Consider the following 15,067-nt stretch of genomic DNA (forward strand, 5'->3'; position numbering starts at 1 on the left):
AAATAAAAACACCATGTAAACAAAAGCGCGCTCAAAAGTCATACAACTACCGAATAAAAAATATGCAACCATTAGAAAAAAAAATAAAAATAGCCCGATCGTTGGTGCGTGCTTGCGAGCAAATATGCTGCTGCAAAACCAAACAGATTCATAGAAATGGCGGGCCCTAGTTGAACAAAAAGTCAAACTGGAGAATTTCCCCTACGCACAAAACATGCGTTCACGCATACAGCCATAAGCATAAACAAAATACCAAGCCGACATGGACGCATATAGAGAAACTCAATGTCGCGCTTCGCGTGGTAAAAGGCATCGCGTTGAAGGCATTCAACGACGCGTGCGAGGTCGGGGTTCACAGCCATTGCCTCCTGTTTCCGAGACCTCTCTTGCGGCGGCACGCATTCGAGAGCTCGTTTTTAAACCCCTTCCCTGATCCGCCTTCCGTTCTTGCCTTCCTTTGCTCACCTCTGTAGCCTTCTCTGTGAGAGCGGTGGTAGAGAGAGAGTTCAGAAGGATTCCCCGGAGATAAGGAACCGATACAACCTCCTCTCCCCGTTAACATCATCCGTGGAGTTGGGAGAGGGAGGGGGTAAAGGAGGGAGGGGGGCCATTTTCAAAACCCGTAAGTGATGATGGCAAGGTGGGGGAATTCGGTCGTGGGGAGACCAAGAGCAGCCTCGAGGCAGGATGAATGGATAGATAATAACGGATAAACCGTTTATAACGGGCGGTAGCTTGCGCCGCCTGGTCACGTGTGCACACATTTAGTGTCGTCATTGGCTACTATCACACAGTGAGGTATACGCAACGGCAGACAGGGTAGAAGGGGGAAAGGAGGAAGCGAGGGAATGTAGAAAGCGCGAACTGGTCGTTGGTCGGTAAAAAAAAAAAATGCTCCTTGACATGTTCATATTCAATCTTCATTTGTTTATTTAATATTTCGTTCCTTCTCGATTTGTATTAATTTTTATGGTATATACAAACCTTCTGTTCATAAACCCGCCTGTACGTTGACCACGGAAGGTTCGGGTATAGTTTATGTGCGGAGAAACTTTGTTCAATAAAGTAAAATTTTTCCGCGTGTGCTCCCTGCTTGAATCAGGGCCACCACCCGGGTGCTTATTGCAACCTAATCACGGAGTACCGTAAATGCAAACATGTTCCAATATGCCGCTGCAGCCATGGGGCAACTCCATAGAGCAAACCCATAGTGCAAATCAAGGGCCCTGACTGACCTATTTGAACGTCCCGCTTTTTCGCAACCAGAAGACAGCTCGTTAATTTTTGTTTGAGATAACAGACGGCTCTCACCATGGTCACCGGCGGGGCCGCTCTTCGGAGGTGCAGTGGGAGACGGCGGGGTGTATCACACGGGAGCGTGTTAAATTGGTGACGAAACGAGTTTTCAACTCTTTCCTTCTTGGCTTTCCTCCTCAACTCACAAATCGCGCAGCGTACCACATAGTAGAAGAAGAGAGAAAGAGGGAACTCCCCTATTGATCGGACCCTAAATTTTGGTGTACCGGCACATCACCATTCTCCCCTTAGGACTAGAAGATTAGACCGTCCCTCGAAATTCTGTCGAAAGTTTCTTTCTCCATCCCGTTCACCCCTAAGCTGGCTGTGCTCTGGAAGCTACGTGCTTTTTGGGCCCGAAACACTTCTATTTTTTGCCACGTGATAACGCTCTCTCACGCATACCCACGCGCAGAGAATCGGATCAGGTGATGAAAAGGAGGGCGACTGATTGGTCTGGCACGCCTGTAGAACCCACTGCACTCTCAACGTAGATGTGAGGGGAATAAAGTGATATCGGGTGTCGTGTGACGCGCGTTGGGACCGGGTGACGTGCTTTGTGTACCGAAGATGTATTACAGTGAACAGTCAAAGAGCTTTCGAAGGGAAAGAAGAACAAAATAGTCCGTTAGGCTTTTAAATATTTGCGCCGAAAGTGAGGTTTTTGATTTTCTACCTTCTCTTTTTTGGCCTACTAAACAATATCCTATTAGTAAAACCTCAATCTAAATTCCTTTATCGCATCCCAAAGGTCGTTTCATGAACCCTTCAACGGTCAACCTAACAACCCCCCCCCCCCCCCCTTCTCCTGTTCACGCCGCTTGGCGGCGACAGTCTGCGGCGGCACAATGTAGCATGGAACGGCTGCCCTGAGGGCGCGCAGGCGGAATAGCAGCTAAATACTACTGGCGTGGCTCTCTGGCGCAAAACCGCCATCCATAGCATTATTACGATTTCGGTTGGAATGGCGACGAACTGGTTGCGAATCTACTGCGGTTCCGTTGCGATATTATCGTGGCTTTTTAACCGTTAAAAAACTTTTTTTTTTTTTTTTTTTTACAATTAAAGGTTGTTTACGTGCCACGTGTCCGGGGTGGAGGAGGTAATTCCGGCATAAAAACATTTGTGGACTACGAAGTGCGCCTCGCAGGTACAAGTCAGCGTCCCCTATCACATCAGCCTCGAGATAAATGTTTTTTTTTTTTTTTTTTTTTTTTATGGTTTCGCTCGTTTTCGAAAGTCAGTTATTCGAACAACGATGGGGATCCTAAATCGTTCAAATTGTCTTTTCCATTAAAGCTGCGCTATCGCACACTCTTCTTGAACCCGGGCAACTGCTTTTAGAAAGTCGCAGTTACCGACTGCTGGAAGCATGCCACGGCTGTTGTATTATAAGCTAATGAAGTCAATGGTGAGGGAGGCACTGCCAGACCGCAGCACTGAATCAAGCTACATTACGAAAAATAAAATCTGAAGCGGGACGCAAATACGGTCAGAGCTCGTCTGTTCTGTTCCCAGGAATCTAACCACGTCAAGCAACAAAATTTAAAAAAAAAACTTTTATTACAGCCTGCGACATCTTGTTGTGTTCGCACACGTGCACCGCTGCCGCCAAAGCGGTAAAATTGTAATTCACGCACGCGCGTCAGTAACCCAATCGTACTTTTATGAGTACAAAGAGTGATCGCTATCCGACTCACATCTGCGCCAGAATTGTTGTCTTCCTTTTATACCTTTCGTATGTGACACTAGAATTATCATTTTCAACACAGTTGCGGGTGACTACGAATAAGTGCGTTTGCGTGATTTTTCTGTTTTGTTTGTTCTTTAGACGCAGATATATTTTATATATATAGAACACTCTGGGCCACAAAAAGATCGTCAATAGTATTTTCTTCTCTTTGTGAAAATGCAGTTCATATTGAATTTTTGTCATAGATTTTTATTTCTTGCCCGTTGTGAGGTGTCCTGTCCCGGTGCACTTTTTATAAATTTCATTTTATATACCTAGCGTTGCCAACACGCTCTAATTTGTCGATCGACGATTGTTCTAGTGTCTATAATCTTTATAGTCCCTTGGAAAGTAATTATACCTGTTGTGAAATAACTACATAACTTGTGCCTGTCAATTCCCGATCAGGCCAAGTTCTACTCGCTCCGAGGAAATCACACAAGGAGCGCTATCATAGACAAACACTTTATAAATACTCAAATTGTGCCGTCGATGCTGTGGAAGGCCACGGTTGCCCTGTGGTCCGGGTCTTGCCTGGGCTCGTTCCGCACCGCCTCTTTCGTTTGTCACGGCCCTTCGAACTCTGTCCACGCGCACCTACCACGAGCGTCCCTTTTTCTTCTTCCTCGCCGCTCACGGGGCCGTCCATCCACGTTCAGCGTGGCTCGTTGTCTCCCACACTCCCCTCCCCTCAAGCCTCAAACTCCGGGGGGGTCCGGAGCATCCGGCGTCCCTGGACCGAGTCACTGGACTCCAAGTCGCCCATCTCCGCCTTGCTGGTAGCGGTGGACGTGCATCAGGTGATTGGTGAACTCCTGGTGGGGGAACTTGATGAGCTCTCGCTCCCGCAACAGGTCCGGGGTCAGGTAGCTGTACGTCTGCTGGATGGCCAGGTAGGTGGTCTCGGCAAAGTTGCCCAGCGTGGCCGTCGAGACGCGGGCCGAGGTGTAGCAGACCTCGATGCCCGCCATGTGCAGCACCTTCTTGGGCACTGGGGCGGACACGATGCTTGTGCCGCGGGGCACCGGATTAGCCGCATCAGCACGCACCTTGCAGGGTACGGTGTGGCGCTTTCCACTCTTGTTTCCCCAATAGCCATTACGGACGGGGATGACGCACAGCTAGGCCAGAATGATGGCTTGAAGGATGGCTGTGGCCACCTCTTTAAGCACTTGGCAGGACTGGCACCTCTTTGGAGCTCTTGGAGCACTGGCCGTTGAAGTCCCCAATGGCCACAAAGGTCTTGAAGCGGGTGCGCTGGCCGGCACGCGTCTGCTTCTGCACCGGCATAATCTTCAGCACCTCGTCCTTCAGCGTGTCCCTCGGACTCTCCGGTCCTCCGCGTCCCCGCCGCCCTGCCTTCGTTGACGTGGTCGACGTCGGGATTGCTCACCCCGTCTCTGCCAACCAGGTTGACCACCCTGATGGTTGGTCCGTCTTGCTCCTTGCTAACCGGGTTGACCACCCTGTTGGTTGGTCTGGCCGTTCCCCCTCCAAGAGATCGGGAATTGACAGGCGACCCACATAACTGGCGCCCAACGTGGGGCCGTCCATCCACGTTCAGCGTGGCTCGTTGTCTCCCACAAACTTTAATAAATCTAATATTTTCTCATTTTCGTTTTCCTAATTTAATTAAATTAGATTAATTAACTAAATTATTTCAATTAAATTTTCGAATTTAATAAATAAATAAAATATTAAATTAAGCCGTCAATTTCTTTTCAATATATGCGTTCAAGTCAATAATCAATAGCGGTTACGATTATCTCCCTCATTTTACCTCGTCTTTTGCCGCTTACTCTCTTTCTCTCGCAAGCACCGGGGAAAAAAATTGGCAGGTAAGAAAAGTGGGCTTGGTTCTCAGATTTAAGCTTGTCTAAGAAATGGTAACTTCATAATCGAGTTTCTTTTGTCAACGGCCACAAAAACCATCGTAGCTACAACATTATGAGCCTATCGTAGAACGTCAGCTGCGGACAGTGGGCCCTGTGGACGCGAGCTCAGTCCGCCCTCAAGATGACGGCTCCCCCAAGCCACCCAAAACGCTTCCATGCTCTTTCGTGTGATCTATGAAAAGTCCCTATGAACGTGACAAGTACGCGTAGCTGCACTACTAAATCCGGCGACAAGATCGAGAAACAATAATTAACTCTGTCTTTTGCACAACTGGCGATGCATCCTTCTGGCGATCTTTCTTGAATCACCTCCCAGGAACCGAAGAGAACTTTTGATGAGACAGATATTTAACTTTCTGTTAATTACGATGCTGTGGCATTTGACTACACAACAATACGTGGTGCCGTGCCATTTTACATTCACTACATTACTTTACGAAGCGCGAGGCCAGCGCGAAATGCGTACCAGCCTCCCGCCTCGTCCGCTGCTCGCACTGCTAACAAGTATGGGCGCGCCTTGCCAGGGGGACGCGTGGCGCTGCGAATGTGAGGCGAATCTTCATCCGCACAGCCCTGTAGGAGGCGGTGTCACTGGGTCGCGTATTAACCCACCCTTCGCGGCGACGGTCTGATGCGGCACAGTATCGCAGGCGGCACTTTTGTGCACGTGAAACACTGGCGAGCGTTACCCATGCCTCGAGCCGCGCCTTTCCCAACTCCGTCGCATAAACCCCTGGTTTCTGCGACGGAGATGGGAAAGGCGCGTTCCCGTGGTTTATGCCGTCGCAGAAACTAGGGGGAACGTGTGTTAGGATGAAAGGAAGCTGCCGCCACCATCGCATTTCTAGCTGCCGGCTTTGCGAGCATGTGTGACGTAAGTCACAAAATGCAAATAGGGGCCACGGATTCGTCCCATGGTTTTACTACTCGAGGAAGCAACTAGAGGCAACCCGCGCCTGACTTCAGAAACGTGAGTTTCTGCATTGTCACTTCCAAGATTGAGCGAGAGAGAAAGAGAGGGAGAGAGAGAAAGGGAAGCTACTTAGTGTGAGATAAAGGAGTCACACTCAATGCGAACGAAGTCGTATTTATCAACACTGATTGCATAACCTTGGAAAACTAAAATGTACTTCAAAAGCAACAAAAAAAATCGCATACTCACCAGAAATAAACTTTAAGCGTTTTTCTTGCATTCTGGTGATAGTTCATTAAAAAAACAACTCTAGGGCACAATAATGAAGTACTGTTGACATAACGCATTCACATCTTCATCTATAGTCACTGAACTTCAGCGACACCATCAAGGGAATGTGCTACAGTATTTTCCAATAGCAGACAGGCCGATTCAGCAAGTGCCTCCAAACCTTAATGTTACAATTGTGTGCCCTTGCAGTTAACAGTGATGTGCCCAATCTATATTTTTATTGGCTTTCACATCTTAACTGTGACGCCTAGGCAGCTTTCATTTCTGATTATAAGGCATAGTAACCGGTGTACCATAGTTGTTGGAACTGCTTCATAAGTGTCCTGTGCTTGCAAGCCCGTCCTGAGCGAGCACCTATATCAGCATTCAACTCAGCGAGGATGCTGAAAACAAATTTCAATTTCCAACTGCTACCTCTGAATTTAATTCAATGTTTCCTTATGTAGAAAACGCCCCCGGCCAGGACAGTTATTATATTAGAACACTGGCGCGTTAAAGACAACGTCGAGTTTTACAGAGGCATACGCTATGAATCGGGGTTCTAATTTCGTAGGGTGGCTGCCAACGGACAGATGACAGGGCTGCTTGGTGTGTGCATCCCTGGTACCTCGTCAAGATTAAAACGCACCCCCTGTTTTCTTTCCTATAATTGAGATATTTTTGGGAGACAAATACTTTTCTGTGGTGAGTTCAAACGTGGAGACTCGTCTCTGCTGCCTCTCACCTCTTAAGTAAAAAATAAATTGGATATGTCTGGCTAACACCTCGCATTTTTCGGCCCATATATCAGGTCGAGGACAGTGAGACGACATGTCACTGTTGATATTAGAAAATAATAAAAAAAGTGGTCTTGAGTCTATCGCATCGTTGAGAAAATTTAGCGTGCCTTTGTTGTAAGGAAGACGCCGATGAAACTTTAAAGGGTCCTGTACAGACTTGCCAAGCAAGAGTCGATCTAATCTGTTTGAGTCCCAGAGAAAAAAAGAATGAAGATATTGGTTTTAGCCGTGAAACACACTTCACATGACTGCACTTTTCCACGCGCTGAATTAATGTGAAAATTCGATTGCACCGTAAATAATAAGTATTCGCGATTACTCCCACTGAGAAGCTTGTTTAATAAAACTAATGACCAAACTTGAATGCTTCTTCGTAAACTAACCGCTAGTTATATGAGGTCACGTAATTGCTTCAGTTGTTTGCGTCCAACTTGCGGTTGGTGAAATAAATTCAACGTTTGTAGTGATAGTGAAAGTGATAGTGATAGTAATAGTGAGTTCAGCTCAGGAGGGCCGCGGCGCCGCGGAATACCAAGTCGCCCATACCACAAGGGAATTGTTTTCTGGTGAGTTATCGTTGCGGCCTAACCCAGCCCTATGAGACGAACACTCCACATACAAGCTTACGGACATGGGAAATATGCCTCCTTTTTTAGCACTTGTGTTTCCTCTCCAACCTCGTTGCACTCTCAAGAAAACCCTCCGGATCACACGGTTTAAAGAATAAGTGCACGGGTCGCCGAAACAAAAAAGTTAAAAAAAGTTTATTTGTCAAAGTTGGTCGATTGCTGCAGCTTAATCGAATGAAAGTTCATTAGAACATTATATTGCCAGGAACAGCCCACGGCCTCCAGAATATAGAGAAAAACGCGATGCTCAAAAAAGGCACACATTTTCTGGCATCACAGAACGTGAAACGGAGAATCATGCGCCTGTATAAGTACATACACTTCCTTGGGAATTAATATTATAAAATCTAGCGAGCTGGATAAATAGATGGATGGATAGACAACTGGCGCCACCTAGCTTAGCTTTCAACAAGATGATTTATGTTTGCAATCACTCGCAGATTAAAAAAAAAAAAAAACACAGGGCATGACGAATCGCAAGCTGCATTATAGAGCTTTGCAGCGAATACGATTGCAGTATCAGTTCACAGAGGCTTCGAAGAACAACGTAGGCAGCAAAAAATCTGAAGACAATAAATTACACAGCGCGCTTCTCAAACTGCATTTTACTGTATTTCCTTCAGGAGGAGACCTTCTTACCAGGATAAGGTTGGGGATACGACACCCTTTGTGTGAGAACGGGACGGAGCTTTAGGTTTTGTGGGCGAAAGAGCCACTGCGGCAAATATTACAAATATTATGTTTCCAAAGCACCACGGGCTTTTTTTTTTTTTTTGCTTCTATTTTTTTTTTTTTGCTTAGAAAGTTTATTTCATACAGTAAAGACATGTATTACTGGATTAGTTAAATAGCCGTACGTTTAATCCCGACCGTAAAACTCAATAATCACCTGCAACGGTGACAATAGGCCCTTTTTCCAAAGTTCATCAGGCAACATTGTCAGTGGCCATTGCTCAATGACGTTATAAGGGGCAGGTGGTGGCGTCCATATTCTCCATACATGGTCCGAAGTGTAACGGAGGTAGGCGTGGCCACGAACTCTTCTCAACCAATTGGGAGCTCGTCAAATTGATTTTTGGGGCAAACAATCCTCGGTTGCCATGGTATTTCCGTGGCTGCGCTGTTGTTTGCCCTAATATTTCATGCAATGTCCATTGAATCGGTGTCGAACAGGCGAGATTTGGAGCCCAACACTTGCCTGACCAGTAGGAAGCCGGCGTGTAACGGACGCTCTCAACACTGCGCGACCGCGCCTGGAGCGTCGTCTCGAACGAGTCGTCGTAGCGCGGCTTTGGAAACCAATCGCGTGTCAGTCGTCGTACGCACGAACGCTGAGAATGGCATTGCGGGTTGAGAAAGCCGTACAAACCGTGCTTCCAGAAGGTGTTGGTTTCACTCCACCGTGATGAGAATGCGGGTTCGCATCGAAACATCTTTTGTTGCTCTGACCGAATCGAAAGCCAGCCGCAACAGCGAGCAGACGAAGCAGACAGCAGGCACGGAGCAGACGTAGTCTAAGCCTAACGACCGAGCGGAGAGCAGCCTGGTTGACTTTAGTTTGGATGAGAGCGCGTCGGTGCGCGAGGCAGGCTGAGTTTGGGTTAGGAAATGTTCTTTCGTTCGTTGGTAATACTTTGGTCCTGCCAAGTTTGGCAGGCTGATGGTCGTTAAAGTTCTCAAAAGGCGATGGAGACTTTGCGGGCTCTTTGGCGAACCAATTTATTTTACAAACTATGTACATCTGTACAAAATAGGGGAAGTTGGAATATCCGGATCGGACAGGCCTTACAGATTACCAAATCAGCCCAAAATCGCCCTTCCTCGCCCCGTTTGAGGCTTTTGAAGGCACTCACTCCCTCGCCCTCAGGGAAGTCTTAACCAATGGTTTCAAACTTTTTCGAAGTCAAGGGGCGTCAGCCCTCCAATAGTCAGCTGGGGGCCGACCCGGCCGTTTATCAAGTTTGTAACGGCCACGGCTGACAGCTCCGTAACATTGGCACAGCCTTGGGTTTCAGACAGAGTGGCGCCGCACCAGAGCTCCTGGCCCGAAACTCGATCGCCGCCAGCGTACCTTGTGGGACGCTGGAGCACACAAGAAAACACGCGCACACACAAAACAAAACGTCACCTTTGCGGAAGAGACAACGTCTTCGCCGCGGGGTGCCTGCTCGAGAGGACCGCGGTCACCCGTCGAAAGTAAAGAAAACAACGACAGCCAGGGTGCGTCCGCTTCCCCTCTTCCCCACACCTTCGCGCGGCCGTGGAATGAAAACCACCCGGTGAGGGGGTCCCTCGCGACTCCGTTTCACCTCCCCACCAAGAGTGTTTCTGGTCCTTCTTGGACCTGCTAACAGTTTTATTACCCCTCCCCCAAAACAAAAACGAAAACACAATAACAACAACACAGAACTGCGGAAAACCAACACGGTAATCTCCGCAACAATCGCAATGCCCGTACACGTGGGCCGGCACAGATATTAAAAGAACAAGTTATCACAAAACGAAAAGGCGAGCCACGCCGAAAAACGGCTTACAATGCTTAAAACAACAAAGAAAGAATACACTTGACGCGAAGTAACAAACGGCATACAACACTGACAGCAGCTCTCTTTTTTTCACACTTAAAGTGAGGGGCAAGTCCAGTTAAAAAGAATTAAAGGAAATACATGATTGCTCCCTCAGGCGCTTATAGCTCGGCGCCTAGCTCGTCTCACCTCCCAGTTCGGAACGGGCGCCGGCCGTGTCGCAGGGCTCCCAACATTCGTTTGCAATTCTGGACAAGGCGTCCGCGTTGCCGTGTCTAGAGCCTTTCTGGTGCACGACTTTGACGTCGTACCTCTGTAGAGCCAGAGCCCACCTCGTTATCTTTGCACCGTGAGGGACGCTTAGCGTCAGATACGACAGGGGATTGTGATCGGAGACCACCGTCACGGAGGCGCCGAATAGCCATACACTGAACTTTTTCAGACTCCAGATTACCCCGAATGCCTCTCGTTCGATCGTAGACCACCGCATCTGAGTGGGCGTGAAGCGGTGACTTGCGAACGCGACCGGATTTTCTTCCCCGCCCTCTCCTAACTGCGCCAAATATGCTCCCACTGCGATAGCCGAAGCGTTGGTGTAAAGCCAATACGGCCTTTCCAGATCGGGCGTGTACAGCGCCACCGCGTCACACAGCGCCTTCTTGAGTGCCACGAAGGCCCTGTCAGGTGCGTCTGCCCAGGGCAGTCGGTTCGGGACCCTCTTACTGATTAGCTCGGTGAGCGGTTTCGCGATCTTCGCATAATTCGCTATGTAGTCCCTACAATACCCGCATGGCCCCAGCCCGTTACGCAGCTCCCGCTTAGTGGTAGGGACCAGTAGGCCCTCGATGGCGGCCGGTTTTGTCGGGTTCGGCGCATACTTGCCGGACCCCGCCACGGGCCAAGGTACCTGATCTCATGCTTAGCCACCTGGCATTTCGCTACGTTTGGCAAAAGGCCGACCTGCTCTAACGCCGTGAAAACTTCCTCCAGGCGTGCCGCGTGCTCGTCTAAGGTTCCACTAAACACGGCGATGTCATCAAGGTACGCGCAGGCATAGCGTTCATGCCCGCGGAGTACCGAGTTCATGATCCGCTGGAACGTTGCCGCTGCGTTTTGTAGCCCGAAAGCCATGACGCGCCACGTGAACTGCCCCTGGTGGGTCACGAACGCCGTGGCCAGCTGCGACTCACTCGCGAGGGGCACTTGCCAGTATCCCATAGGCCGATCAATGTGACGAAGTTGGCTCTACCGACGCGCATGATTAGGTCATGTGGAAACTGCATCGGGAATGCGTCCGTCGTCGTCACCGAGTTGAGTTGTCGATAGTCGACGCACAGGCGCACCGAACCGCCCTTCTTCGCCACACACACGACGGGATGGGCAAAAGGGCTTTCGCATTCGTAGATCACCCCGTCTCTAGCAGTTCGTCGGTCTGCCGCTCGACCTCTCCCCTCAGCATTCCGGGTCTGCGGTAGGGGTAGGCCCGCTTTGGTACGTACCCTGGGTCTAGCGGTACGCGGTGTTCTCCCACCTTTGTTATACCCGTGTTGGGCGAGAAGAGCCGGCGGTGTCTGTCGAACACCGCGCGAACGATGTGCGCGTCTCGTCCGAGGTGAGCCATTTGATCCTCTGGAAGTTACGCCTCTTGATACCCCCTCACTTTTTGTGGGGTGCAGTCTATGTCCCCAAAGTCATCGTCTTCCTGAAACGCTACGCCAATGCCTTGAACGCGGCGCTTGTATGGTCGTAGTTTGTTGGCATTCACCAGCTTCCACTTACCGTCTGGCATGTCTACGCAGTACGAATGATCTCGAAACTTTTCTCGGATACAGCACGGCGCTATCCATTTCGGGTACATCTTGCCTGGACAGGCTGAGTCGAATACCAACACTTGTTCGCTCACTTCAAACGATTTCGGGGAGGCTCGTTTGTTGTGCTGTGCCGCTTACGCGTTCTGCCGGGCTGGTGCCGTCGGGTGCATATCGAAACAACCCATTCTTATTTGAACCCTTCTCGTCTGAACCCATTCTCATTTGAACCCTTCTCTTCTGAACCCATTCGCAAAACGCCCTTCTCGTTTTAACCTTTCGCGTTTCGACCCCTTCTCATTTGAACCCGTTGTCATTTGAACACCGTAGTGAGGTATATAAAGAAGGAAAAACAGTTGAAGGATGAAGGTTGAAGATGAAGCGAAGCGGCCCCATCTCTTGCATAGCACATGAAACAATTTTCCTTATGCCTGCGTGCCACCCCGAGTCTGTTGACGTAGCTACGTGGTCACATGGTGACCTGGTTTCAAAAGTGCTAGCGCAGATTCAGTACTTCATTTCTCTTCTGGCTCTGCATGTCGTTAAGATGTCGTCGTGTGGAGCGGAGGGGTCATTGTGCTAGTCGTGTGTTATTGCTTGTAATGGCCAATTCGGGTGGTAATTTTTCCTGAAAAAAAGTTTTTCCATATCTTCGGCAAGGGCGTTCGTGTGGTCAAGGGTTGGCGGGTGCAAGCTTTTCGGGTTGCGCTTCTCAGGCGTGTACCGGATATTTGCCACCAGAAGTTTTCCCGAGCTCCAAGAGGTCAGGCAGCTTGTCTGCCAGACTTTATCCGGTATCGTCACATCCGAATCGGGATAGGGCACCAAACGAAACAATGCTTGCTGAGCGGCAAATAGCGGGTTCGAGTGGCAAACGAAGCCATCGAGACAGGCCCCCTTTCCTGCTCTGAGACAAGATAGCAAAAACAACGAAAAGAAAGATAATTTATGTTTCAAAGAAAGTCAACATTTTTGGAAGAATTTATCAAGCCTGAGCAAGGTATGTTTGCTCTGAGACACGGGCTGCATCATACATCACTTTATTTTACAACTCTGTAATAACAAGTTATTATACCGCTGAAAAGAAAAGTATGCATAGTGATGCAGTTTGATACTCGAACACGCATTACAATTTCAAGGAGGGTGGGTGCAATGAGAAGACTGAGGATTAAAAAAAAAAGTACTAGAGAGTTTTAGTAGATCGGATCCGATACCCCCGATACCCCCGATACCCCCGATAGCCCCGATAACGACACTATGCATGCGCAAGGGAGGCGGTGGCGGAGTATCGGGTATCGTTATCGGAGTCATGGGAACGATCTACTAAAACTTTCTACTAACAGTAGACAGAATATGAAAAGCGACGCTGGCAAGCCTCCGTGGCAACAGTTAATCGAAAATCCAAACAAAGTTTATTGAAATTTGACGCGCGTGCGGGCAGCACCACACTGATTTATACATCTGCTCTTTCATTGATTTTATATTTTAATACTCAGTCAGCTGTACGGACTGTGGTAATGCCAATATTTTGAAAAGTTTTGTGAAGCCGCTTCTGTTTACACACATCTCAAAGAGTTGTAATTTATGTTGTTGGCGTATGCAGCGTGCTCACGGTACCATAGAATGATCGAAGAAGTTAACAGAGCTCCTTTGCGACCCAGTCAAATAAAAACGCCAGTTCATTGTGCTTTGCATTCGGTTGGAGAGAGTCACGTGATGCGCCGCTGGCACGTTTTTGGTCGCCGGTGCCACACGCAAGGGCTCGAAGGCAAATAATTACCCGAATGCGCCATAAATACCACAGAAAGATTGCGAGATCATGATGTTGGATTAATTTGGGTTCGAAATGAGAGAGGTTAAAATGAGAAAAATCTTTCTGACAATGGTCAAAACAAGAAAATATGTTTTGAGAAAATTTGAAATTAGAAAGGTTAAAATGAGAAAAGTCGTTTTGAGAAGGTTAAAAACCCGAAAGTTTGTGTTGAGAACGGTTTAAATGAGAAAGGGAGAAATGCGAAAGGTGTTTTGCCCTGGGTTGAAATGCAAAGGTAGAAACGAGAAGGTAGAAATGCGAACTGGTTCAAATGAGAACCACCCGGTGCCGTCAACGAGGCTTCCTCCGCGGCGCGCTGGTTTTGGATCTTTAGTTTGCGTAAGTACTCCGCCAGTGCCTCCCTTATTGTCACGGGTATCGGGATGTCCCACGTCCAGGATTGCTTCAACACTGCCAACGGGCCAGCGGGGCTTCGGTCGTACAGCATCTGGAAGGGTGACACTCCGGTGGTATCATGCGGGACCTCTCGGTATGCCTAAAGTCACTGGATCGGGGGAAAGTAGCGCCAAGCTGAGGAACGGCGCGGAGCGGCGCGAGTTCGCCGCCATTTTGGTCCGAAGCTGGCGGCGCGTTTCGCGGTTGCATGGTTGCATGCTGCGCTTCGCTGGGAAGAATTGACGGGGGCTCCGGGGTTTTCACGTGTGCCATTATTTTCTCGGACACTATATCGCATATTTTAGAAGTATGGCCAGGCAAATTTAAACACTTGTTCTTCATGCGGGAAGAAACTAAGCCAAGTAGTCCAGAAATCGAGGGCTTTGATGCCAGCATCCTGCTTCACATGGCACCCTCACGGATTGCACTTCCACCAGCCCTTCGTATGTAGAACCGATAGTTTCTTCAAAAGGAGCCAGAAAAATATTACATTTATATATTATGGCAGTATTATGGCTTAGCAGGAACGGAACAAACCGATCCCAGCCGCGGCCCTCCGTCTTAATGATATGGAAGAGCATTTTCTTGAAAACCCTATTCCAGCGCTCGACGGCGCCGTTGCCTTCCGGGTGGTCAGGGGATGAGAATCGAGGGCAGCAGCCGAGTCGCGCCAGAAACTCCCGCGTGAGCCGCGCAGTGAAGTTTGTTCCACGATCGGAACTAATCACACTCGGGATGCCCGTCCTGCTGAAAATAGAAGGCAGCGCATCGCAGGTCTCTTTCGCCGACAGTGACCTCAGGCACACTACCTCCGGCCAGCGAGTGCGCAAATCGATAACGCAAAGTGCGTACCGGTGCCCTCTCTCGGACGGCGTGTCGAGCGGCCCGATCACATCAATGTTCACCTGTTGGAATGGGAACTTGGGTATTGTAAGCGACATGATCGGCATGCGATCAGTCTTTCGTGGATCGGACCTCGGCTGGCAACCA

The 15,067-nt window shown here is 49.0% G+C and overlaps 1 pseudogene; it reads right to left on the reverse strand.

Annotated features, from left to right (window-relative positions):
• Positions 1-327: 327 nt before the first annotated feature.
• LOC115330357 lies at positions 328-4,457 on the reverse strand (annotated as a pseudogene).
• Between the last annotated feature and the right edge of the window lie 10,610 nt (positions 4,458-15,067).

Source organism: Ixodes scapularis, unplaced genomic scaffold (assembly GCF_016920785.2).
Source record: "Ixodes scapularis isolate PalLabHiFi unplaced genomic scaffold, ASM1692078v2 PGA_scaffold11__112_contigs__length_91849675, whole genome shotgun sequence".
Taxonomy (NCBI): Eukaryota; Metazoa; Arthropoda; class Arachnida; order Ixodida; family Ixodidae; genus Ixodes; species Ixodes scapularis.